Raw genomic sequence first — 12,614 nt, 5'->3', positions numbered from 1 at the left:
TTAGATTTGTACCATCACACTAGTGGACGGTTTACAAGTTCCTAAAACTTGTCGACGACTCTTTTTGCTCTATCTTCTTTTCCTTTGGACGCCAGCATGCTTAAGTGTATGATCACAGTGGGCTAAAAGTTAATGTTTGAAATATTCCCTACACCTAGCCTATGGCTCAACACAAAGCATGCTGCCCTTACGGAGCGTGGATTGATGGGGTATGGTCACTACTACGGTGGAGACTACATGGAGACCTCTCTTATGGAAAAACGAGCATGCATGATCTAGTCAACATTGGCTTTGGATCCTACATCGGTGGAAACCATGGACACACATAGCCATGGGATGGGTATTTTGGAAGAGCTTTGGCATAAAGGATGGTTTAGCCATTACTACCTTTAGTGGACTATTGTAGCAAGGATTCCTTAACGGCTAACTTAGTCATTGACAGGGTAAAGTCGCATCCCCTAATCAATAGTAATTCCTAAATCCTCTAACTAATGTAGATAGGGAAGTAGGGTCGAATCCACAGAAAAACGAGTCTTTCTATTCCTAATTAACTAATATAATCTAGATTATGAAGTAACCAATATATAAATTTGAATATGAAACTAAACTACGAAGATTAAGAATAAGGAGGAAACAATGAATAAAAGGATCTAGGGCATATGTTCACCAATAAATAATATTCCCGAGTAAAACATAATAATCAATCATCAATGAATTAATCAGATCATAAAGGGCTTTCGCTACGTATTACAATCACATAATTAATCTACCGGTATTAAATCTCATCTCTCGAATCTTGACTTAACCATTTATAAATTAACCTGCCTATTGAAACTAAGCCTTAATATTAACTCTCATCTCTCGAATCTCGAATCAATATTGCGTAACTCATACAATTAAACCAGCGCTAATCTAGTTGCAGAGCATTAAATCAATCAATAGGAAATTAATCTAGCATTGACAAACAACAATAATAAATTACCCCTTCATATTAATCATGGATCCCCAAGAACCCTAGAATTAAACTACTCGTGCATTATTAAAACTAAACTAATCAAAGCGATTAAAGGAAGCATAATTAAAATCAATAGCAAATATATAAAACAATTAAATAAAACTATTAAAGTAAGCATATAAGAAACAAAAATATGAGATTAAGAAAATAAAGATAAAAGAACTTAAAGGAAACAGTAAAATAATTAAATTAAAGAAGTCAACTAATACTCTTGCATGAAAACGAAATTGATGAAAAGCGAACAAACACTATGAAAAATCCTAACTGAACCAATTACGGAATCTAACTAAGACTAAAAGAAAAATAATAAAGCTGACTAACCTCCTAAGATAATCTAAGTCTCCCATATATATAGCTGCATAAATTGGAATAATCAATAAACTATACTAAAGGCGAAACCAGGAATGACACATGTCATTTCTTAGTTAAAAAATTTTCCGCCTTTTTTTCTTTCTTTTTTAGTCTTTTGCCATATTTTAATGACATCCATTTTATAACCTAAGATAATAGTTATTTCCATTTTGACAATATATTTAATTCAATTATACTCAATTAAAATTTTTTACATATATTCTATATACTAGGAAACTTTAAGTTACAAAAATACTAACATAGATTGTATTGGAATATATTATTTTACAATATTATTATAATATTATCAATATCAATTTTTTTTCCTTCAACTTTTATCATATGATAATAAAATTTATTTTAATTAAAAATGAAAAATCATTTTGGTAGCATACTTTGTATTAATCTTAAAATTATACATAAAGTTTATAAGAAAAAAATAATTTTGTAATAGTATACTTTATACATAACACATATTGAAAAATTAAACCTAATTATTCTAAATATTTTAAAACCTCGGCCTACTACTCACTAAAACATATTTAAAAAGTTGATTATAGAATATTAATTATCCTAAAGTAAAATGAACTCAACTTAATTTTCATATTATGTCGATTAATGTATGTCAACAATTTAAGGACAAATGTATATGAGTTCGTATATGGGTACTAATCTAAGTTTATTTTTTAATTTTCTTATATAAAATTTTATAGCTTCTAATTTTCTATTACTATATTTATTTATTTATACAATTCAATTTAATAACCTTTACGTATTTAGTATTGGTATAAACTAATTAAAATTCAACTTATTTGTTTACAAATAATTATTATTTTTGGATAAATTATTGTTGAATTAAACCATTATTTATTATTTATTTGCTGTAAAATTTAATTATGATCGTGCATGGCACGGGACTTTACCTAGTAAGGCTATAAAAGTCGGAAACCGACATTAAGATAAACAGCTAGAGTAAAGCCCAAGAAATAAAACGCGTCCATCTGTAGTACTCTTCATTCGATCGGGCCCAAATGCTTGAAGTAAACTCGCGGCCTAGCTCTTGAGCGTAAACGTGACTGGGCCACTAACTTTGGCCCAATTCTTCTTCCTTGACTGGTCCGTGACTCTGTGTTAGTAACTTGGAATCTTGAACCTCTTCACTATCAAACCCTTAATCACCGAACTTAATTTCTTTAACTCGGTCTTGAGCTATAAATATACGGTCATAAAATACGATCTGACTCTAATACCTTCATAGTGGCTCAATAAGCTCGGGAATCGTAATAAATCTGCACATTCCTACAAAATAATACCAACGCTACAAAAACACTAGAAAACGTATATTAGTAATAAAATAGCTCTGCAGAGCTCAAATAAGCACATATATGACCATGGGACAGGGAATAAAAATGTATATAAAATAGACTCATCAGTCATCATGAGAAGCATGTGTTTGCCTTGATTCTAGGATGGGTTGAGGTTGTGGGGATAGTGGGCAGTTATGGTCCAACATTATACCACTCTCCCTAAAATATCAAAACAGTTATGTCGAGGTGGCAAGTGAAAAAGAATGGTTACTAGAATATAGGGTCATTATGTTGGTGAATTGGCTAACAATTATCTTGACCAGACCAGAACGCGGTTAAGCCACTAATAAGGTGGTTCTTATAAAACAAAATTACCAAGGTAGTGGTGTGTTTCCTTCAACGTAGGTAGTTATTCTGAAGGAATGAAAAATGTCATCTCACCTAGTAGTTACTTCGCTCACTTAGTTGTTCCAAGAAAATAGGAACACTAAGGGAAAGTGGGTAATTATCACTACTAGAAAACAACCCATTTCCGACAGAAAAATTCCTTCGGAAACACCTTGAAATCCGTCGGAAACGGGGTTTCCGACGAAAATTCCGTCGGAACTGGTTGTCGGAAAAGGGTTGGTAGGAAAAACGGACCTTCCGACGGAATTTTCGTCGCAAAAACTTTTTTGACGGAATTTCTGACAAAATTAATTCGTCGGAAGGTATTATCCGGCACCAGAAAAATATGTCGGAAACCTCCAACGGACACAAATCCGTCGAAAATTTGCGAGGGAATTTATGTAAGAAACTGCTTTCACCGAAATAAAAAAAAATATGTCGCGCCACCACCGGCACGATATTTCAAAACCTCCAACCCCCACCACCAAAACCCCATCAGACCACCAGTAACGCATACCCTAACCACCACCAAACCCTTAAACCTCTAAAGGCCCGATCTAAACCCCAATTAACCTCCCTCCCTTCAGCCCCTATTTAAACCCCACCAACCAAGAACCACCACTGACCTCCCTCCCTTTGCACCCTATTTAAACCCTAACCCTAACCCTATTCCCCCACCACCACCAGCCCCCACCACCACTAACCACCACGACACCGCGACACAAAAAAAACATTAAAAAAAAACGACCACAACCCAGATTTACCCACCACAACCTCGCCAACCCAACCCCTAAAATTCGTACTCCAGTAGCCACCACCACCACCGCCATAAACTAAAAAAAAAAAAACCAAAAAAAAAATTAAGAAAATAAAAGGAGATAAATATCTTAATTTGACCAAACAAAACCTCAAAATTGAGTTTATAAGGCCAAACTCGACCATGAAAACTCTAGATCTAGATTTTTCATGGTCGAGTTTTATCTGAAAACCTTTGTTAATGTCTTTGTTGTTGTTGTTGTTGTTCATGCATGTTGGAGAAAACATAACGAGAAGAGATGAGAGAAGGAGAAGAGAGAAAAAAATCCGACGAGAAAGAGGAGGAAACAGAACGAGAAGAAGAAGATAGAGAGAAGGAGAACGTTGAAGACGAGAAGAAGAAGAGGAGAGAGAAGGAGAACGTTGAGGATATAGAGGAGAGAGAGGAGAATGAAGAGCAAATTGAAGAGAAGAGCAAAAAAAAAAGGGGAATGAATAGGAGAAGGGGGAAAGAGAAATAAAAGAAGCGGACAACAAACTATGAAAAGAGGGAACTTATCCTCTTAGGGTTTTCTAAAAAACAAAATTAAAAAAAAATTATTCCGACAAATTCCTATTCCGTCGAAAAATGTACTTTTCGAGGGAAAAATCCGTCAGAAAGTACATAATTTCCAACGGAATAGGAATTCGTTGGAAATTTCCGACGGATTTTTAACGGAATCTTTAATTCCGTCGGAAATTTCGATATTTTCGACGAATTTACGAGTTCGTCGGAAATATTCCTTCGGAATTCGACCTGATTCTAGTAGTGCATGTTGGCTAGGCAGTTGAATGCCAAATTAGCACCACTAATGCATGGCTGCGAAAAATTTAGGAGTATGGCTAGGCATTTGAATAAGTTTGGCCACATGTCAACTTTTTGTTGGGAGTTTGTTTCTGATACACAATAGTATAGCAGGTAAAGTCTGTTTCATTGTTAATTTCTCTTCCAAAAAGCAATGTCGTTTGAGCTTTGGGACAAGGCAAAAAAATGAATAATTGGAAAAGGATGAAGGTGTTTACCTCTAATTTGACTCTAAATGAGTGTATGTCACTCAAAACTTGTGTAGTTCACTAAATTTACTTGTTTGAACATATAGAAACTAAATATGTAGATTTATTATGCACATTAAAGGTCTTAATTGAATCATTTCATGATATATGTAGATTATGGGAAAGGTAGAAGTTCATATGGTGATTTTAAAGCCCTTTGGGGTATAGAAATGGTTTAAGCTCAAATGCTTGGCTTAGTTGAGATCATTTAAATAATAAATTTGTGTAAGTGTAATACTTCTCATGATTGCTTTAAAGGAGTTTAATATGATACTCATACCAACAAGATGCATCTTTCTTTTAGGGAGCTCATATGCTAAGATACTCCACGGTTAAGCATGCTTGGTTAGGAGTAGTCTTGGAAAGGGTGATCTCCTAGGAAGTTTTCCCAAGGTGCGCATGAATGAGGACAAAATGTGCCGAAAGGACTTGCGTTGGTCTGTGAGGACAGTTGTTGGCCCTTGATGCGCATTTCTGACAATAAGCCCTTTGTTTGGGGTTAGGGTGTTACATTATATAGGTGTATCTTCATGAAATATTTTTATCATGATTGTTTGTGGAAGAAGATCATGAAGTAAAGGATTCAAGAAAAAGAAAAAAGGTAAAGAATAAAAAAAAACAACAAATGCTACTTGGAAATTCACATTTAACAAGTTATTGTGTTTTGTGGCTTATAAGTTGGTACACTTGGAAGCCTTAGAATAGGCAAGTTAATTGTTATCGATTTTGTACTTTTTCCTACATATTTTTATATTTTTATGTCAATAAATATATAAACAAGAAACACTTAATAGACATGTTTTGGTTTAACATTTGTATATAAGATTTGGTCCAACATTTGGCCAACCCATCAGGATGTCAACCCCTTTTTAGATAGCAAATTTTCTTATTTTTTTACTCTTAGATAAATTAGGTTACGGTCTTGTGAGAAAACATTCCTAATTTCCCATATATATATATATATATATATATATATATATAAGAAAATAGACATGTTTTGGTTCAACATTTGTATATCATTACGACTTGATTATTGTATTGCAAGTAGTGTTTTTGATTGAAATAAAACAAATGGTTAAACCACAACTAAATTAAAGAAGGGAAATCATCGTTTTAATTTTGTTAAGAGTAAAGTTTGGAAAGTTTGATCGAGAAGATAGACCTTTTGGAGAGTAGGAATTTGGTTTCAGGGTAAAACGAAACTCATGGATAGAGCTGTCAAAACGGACCCGAACTGGTGTGTTGTAAGGTTTTGATGATTGTGAACAAATGATGATTATCTAACTAACATGTATATTGATATGTGCATGAACAAGTCATGAAGCAAGAAGATGATTGAGTACAGGTTAGATCATTATTGAAGATGGTTCCCAACATATAATGTATGGATCGTGCTTAAGTTCCTCAGGGGAACACAAAGAGAAGAAGAGTTTCCAAGGGGGAACACAAAGGGAAGAAGTCTAAACGGACAAACGTATTGTTAGACTTTGTATGCAGTTCCTAAGAAGAATGAGAATTAGTTCTTTGCAAGGAATAAGCAGCAATTCGTATGTGAGAACAAGAGAAGAGAAGTTCCTTTGAAGGAACAGAAGCTTTGGAGTAGAAGCTTCAAGACAGAAAAATAGGAGTATATTTTTCTAGGAATCATGTAATTATGTTGGACACGAGAAATTGTTTGGAACATGCCTATGGAACTAAATTGGAACTTCAGTCTCGAAGGAACTGACAGTCTGGAAGGAACTGGGTGTTGCTGACCAGCCAGTTCCTTACGGGTGAGTCTAAAATTCGTGTATAAGAGAAACACACGTTTACATAGCACTAGAAGTCAGTTTTCCATGTTAGTAGTCATTGCATTATCTTTGCCTACTTTTTAGGTAATTAGTTTTGACTTGGTATAATTTATTTTAAATAGATTTTATTTTATAAAAGATAAGTTTTTAAAAATAAAATCTGATTTTCTTTTTAGTCAAAATGATATTTTATTCTCTTTATTTTCTCCTATATTTTAGGGATATGTTTTAGGTTGTTTCCTATCTAATCTCTAATTGGTTTAATATTTCAAATTAAATAGGATAATTATTTTGGGATGAAATATTTTTATAAAATATTTATTCTTAATGAATAAATTCCGAAACAATTTTTAATTGATAAAAATCTGATTTGGTTAGTGTAGACACCATTTGTGTCTCCCCAAAACCAAACCCAGTGATGAGTACCTTTCGCGTCGAATCATAATCGAATGAAGTGAAAGTGTGGAAAGTCTAGCGTTGCGGATAGTTTTAATTTATTTTCTTTTTTCTCTGTTTTTGAGAACTTATTTTAAGAAAACAGCCAATCCAGTTTGGTTGGTCCATGATATGGGTCCAATAGTAGTGTAGTTGGATGGGGCTTGCAAAGACCTTTCCAACGATATATTATAAGCCCCAATTCCGATGAATATTGATGAAGTTATGGCCAATTTACCAAACTGGGCCCGGTTTGAGCCTAATATGCGGCCCAATGATCTAGAGGAAGGCCTATTATTAATTATCATTCCTAAAGCTATTAGGATTGATTATAGTCTTTTAGAATACTCTAGAAGGTTCTTTTAAATCCTAATGGTGTTAGGATTAATAATTATGTTTTAAAGAGTTTGAAATTGAATAAAACTACTCCTTTTAAGAATCCTTGTTTTGTACAAAGTGGAATATATTCAGATTTTATTTTCGTGCCTCATAATATGTATCCAAATTTTATATGGTTGGATAGATCTTTAAATTATCTTTCCAATGATATATTATAATATTAAATCCGAGTTATAACGAAAAAGATATGAATGAGACATGAAACTTTATCCAAAACTGACACCCTTCCACTATTTTGGCCATATCTTTTTATATACAAAATATTTTAATCTGATTCTAATTGGGTTAGAAAGTAGACTTTAAGAGCTTTCCAACGACATATTATATGCCTAATTTTAACTTTCGGATAAAAAGATATGATAAAAACAAAAAACGCGTTAAAAACGGGCTTGGCGCCTGACTCCAGGCATTGGCGCCTGGAACCAGGCCTGGCGCCAATGGCCAATGCCTGGCGCCAACCTCGTTTTGCATGCGCCAGATTCTGTTTTGTTAATTTTATCTTTTTGGTTGATTTTCTCTATAAATAACGTATTAAAACTCCGTTTTCGAACCAGATTTCATCAATTCTTATTTCAATTCACCAACTCTCATCAAGATTTTCTTGATTATTCTCTCTCTTTTCTAAACTTTGTTTTTTCATACAAAATTCCGCATTCGCAAGATCTAGAAACACCTAGCCATATTCGAAGTTGCCTTCGCCCTAGACGTGAAAGGTTTTAATTTCTGAGGGTTTGGTCTCAAATCTCTATTTAAATTATTTAATTTAATTGCTTTTATTATTATTTTTCCTTGAAGTTACTAACGTGTGTATTTTGTTATTAGAAAGAGGTACGAGGCATCAAAATAAGTACTTTAATTGATTAATTGATTTATGATGTAGATATCATGTTTATATTGTTATTATGATATTCCTAGCTAGTATCATGTCTAGGGTATTTTTAATATTAAATATGATTGCTATGATGCCTTTTATTCTCTTTCTAATATTAATTCATGTTAGCATCATGTTAGGGTTAAAGATTTGATTTTTATCGCTTAGTGACATGCTAGGGTTTGTTATTAATCTTGTTAGTATCATGCCTAGGATCTTGCAATTATTATGCTTTAATATTAACATGAACATGATTATGATTATAATCGTTATAATTTATGATTATGAATATTATAATTATTATTGTTATTATTATTATTATTATTATTATTATTATTATTATTATTATTATTATTATTATTATTATTATTATTATTATTATTATTTTGATGATAATTATTTTATTTATGATGATTATGAATATTATTATTATTATTATTTTGATAACGATTATAATTATTGATATTGATTATTGTGTTGCTTGATACATATTATATTTATTGTTGTTGTTTGATCACGCCTTTTTATGCATGCTTAAAGGGAATTTGATAATCTTGTTTAGGGTTAACGTGATTATAATTTCAAGTGATCGCCAATAATAGTTTATTTGTGCATTATATTCAACCAACATAGATTAAACAGGTTTAGGGTTAATCCTAATGATTGCATGTTAGTCAGAAAGCGCACATAAATACGAGCAGAATAAAGTAGAGGCCTATTATTAGGGCAGTTTCAATCTCTTTTAGGTTGGATTTGTACCATCATCCCCGAACCCTTATTTGGTTCATGACCTTATGGAGTTGACGGTCTCTTGGATCGTTAAGGGGTGTAACCTTCACCTCGTGAACGGTTTACAAGTTCCTTAAAAACTTGTTGGCAACTCTTTTGCTCTATCTTCTTCCCTTTTGGACGCCACCGTACTTTAGTGTATGATCACAGTGGGGTTCAAGCTAGTGGGATTTTAAAGGCTTGAAATTACTCCCTACAGTTTTTGGCGACTCCACTGGGGAGGATTTCTATTTTAATTCCTGAATTTGTTTCGGCAATGATCTAGAATGAGTGGATGAGACTCAAAAAGTTCTAAGTATTTCATGTGCGTAATTTTGATTAACATTATTGTCATATGCATAAAAAGGTTCTCATTGGAAAGACCATCCGTAATGAGTCAAAAACATAGGATTTTACACGTAGGAAATTTGAGAAATGTCTTTCACAACTAGGACTGAAATAACACCGCGCGAAACTGGATGATTTTATTGAGCACAGAAAGCTGCTGAGGCATGTGGGAAGTAGCGTCGGGGGCCAGAGCTTGGCGCCAACATTTTAGTCGTAGCACTAGATGCCAGTATTGGCGCCAAGCGCTACAGCTAAAAGTTGGCGCCAGTCTCTGTTTGCTGGCGCCAATTTCCCCCAATACCGAGCCAGAAATATGCGTTCTAATTTCGACCGGTTTTTCGTATTGTTTGCTCGATCCTGTTTCCTGATTGAATTTTTTCTCACTTTTCTGAAACCCATATGTGTTCTACATATGGACATAACCTTCTGGGAATTCATGCTCTATCTACCCGATTGAACGCTCCTGGCAACAAAGGGTACATCTGAGATGTTGAATTCACCAAACCATGGAAGTGAGTTTTTCCTAAAAACTCGCGGTGTCCCATCCACACGCGCTAACCCTTCACGGTTAGGCTTCTGCGCGGTGCATCCGGAAAATTAACCATGGACCCTATTTGACTAAACCATATCCCGAACTTTAGAGAACTAGAGCCATGGTTAGGTTGCGAACTCATTGCATCATATTGTGCCTACTTGACTAATTGTGCATTATTTGTTGTGTACACTCTATGTGATTTTTCCTAACCGTTTGTTTGACTTGTGTTAAGACTAAATAAACTGATTAATGACTAAAGGACTTTGTTTAATTAATTAATTAATTAATTTGAGCTAATAAATAAACATAAAATCGAGTCATAGTCCCTTTAAGTCAACCCGGATTTTTATTCCCGTATATTGCACAAACGTCAACTTGTTTTGGTCATAGCCAGAGTTATAGGAAGAACTACGAGTCGTACAACCTATGGATCTATATCCCCGAGTTTTTTCTTTAATTTGGAGTTGGTTATATCCCAATCAGAGTCGCAGATCAAAAGTTATGACTAAAATACCACAGTCTATCCAGTTTAATGCATATACGTGAAGTCTTAACTTAGTTTTTGCTTGAGTCTAGTTACATAGTCTAGCCACATGGTCATGACACGAGTCTTAACATGTCACCTACACTCACTAATCTTAGCACACACTTTGAGTACACATCACCATGACCATGTCTTAGGTTCATGCATGAGTCGGTCTTTTTCCGTCATTTGAGTTGGGGGTACATTCTATCCCTAGTTCTTCATATCCCTCCACCTCCATCTACATCATTTTCCTTCACGCTCTATTCCAATCTTTCTTCACTTCCTCCATCCATTGCATGTTGAATAAAGTTTGAGTCAAATGATTAACAATGAATATCCCCAAACTCCTTTTCCACAGTACTTGGTCGAGGAGAGAAGGGCGATTAATCAAGGACAACACCTTTGTTCAAGTCTTACTTTTTGATAAACCGATTCGTCAAAAGAGGAAGGCTAAGAAGATAATGGAAACTCAAGAGGAAGTTAATGAACTTAGGAGTCAATTGACTAACGTGACTGAGACACTGAAGATACTCACACTCAAGGTCGATGATCCCGTGAAGCAACAACAGATGGATCTCATGCAAGAGAGTCTAAGCAAGCTATCTAGTGACTATAAATTTCAGGGCATGAGTTCGCAAGGGGTCTCGCTGGACAAAGAACTTCTTCCGCATAAGTTCAACGCCACTGACATCCCTAAATTCAAGGCAACAGATAACCCTTACTTTCATCTAAGAGTTTTTGAAACCATAATGAGTATTAAGGGTATCGATAAGAAGGTTTTCCCCTCTCTGTTCCCACTATCTCTTGAAACCGTTTGCCAACAATGGTTCTTCTCCCTTGACAAGGAGAAAACCTCTACCTAGGAATCGATAGTGAACACTTTCCTTGATAGGTACAAGTGCAATATCCAAGTTGAAACCGACCATAGACAACTTGAGATGCTAAGACAAAAAGAGAATGAAGGCTTTACTTCTTTCTTTAATAAATGGAGGGAAACTTCCGCCAAGATGATTAAGGTCCCCACCGAAAAGGAGTCTGTGAGGATGTTTATCAAGAATCTCCAAGAAAAGTATTCAAAGCACTTAAAATATCAACACAACTTGAATACTTTCAAGGCCGTTTATGACATCAGAATTGAAATCGAAGACGACCTCGCAAAGAAAAAAGCTACTAACAATAATAACCACGGTGGCTGGAAAGGAAAGAAGAACGACAATCCTTCTTCTTCCGAAAACGCCCACTCTAGTAATAATGTTAGTACCTTTGACCATAATGGTGTCTTAGCCATAGATAATCAAGGATCTAAAAGGAAACCCAAGCGAGAGTTCACATCCATTGGAATGACCTACGATGCTGCTTTCGATCGTCTCTATGATCGAGGATTAATCAAACCTATTGGCCCTACCGAGGATCCAACCCTACCGAGGATCCAACACCAGAAAATCGATCTTCGAGATGGAATCCAAATTCCTATTGCAAGTACCATCGAGGAAACGGTCATACCACTGATGAATGCTACAGGTTTCAAAATCTCATTCAAGACCTCATAGAAGCAAACAAGGTTCCATTGCCTCTAGCTAGCGAGAAGACTGGGTGATGATGATGCGAATGACACAAGACAACAGGCGAGCTGCAACGACAAGATTTCATGGCCTCTTTTTCTATTTCTTTTTCATCTTTTCTTTCCCCAATAAGTCTAGCATAGGCACCTTTTCCTTTCCTTAGATTAACTTTGTAGATTCTTTATTTTCTTCTAATAAAATGAGCATCTATTTCCTTTCACATGATCATCACATTGCATTGCATAAAAAAAAATAAAAACAAAATAAAAAATAAAAAATAAAAATAAAAAAAAAGAAAAAAAAATCCATGTCGAGCTAAGCACAAGGTATACCAATGATTTGAGGCACCCCTTGTAGCCACATCATATCTCCTTTCACCTTTCAAATATACAATCCTTTCTTCATAAGCCACTTTGAGCCTCGTCTAACGATAGACCCTTCATTTTTTTCAACCTACATCTACCTAACCTTG

Source organism: Chenopodium album, chromosome 7 (genome assembly GCF_948465745.1).
Source record: "Chenopodium album chromosome 7, dcCheAlbu1.1, whole genome shotgun sequence".
NCBI lineage: Eukaryota > Viridiplantae > Streptophyta > Magnoliopsida > Caryophyllales > Amaranthaceae > Chenopodium > Chenopodium album.
This window is presented reverse-complemented; position numbering follows the sequence as displayed.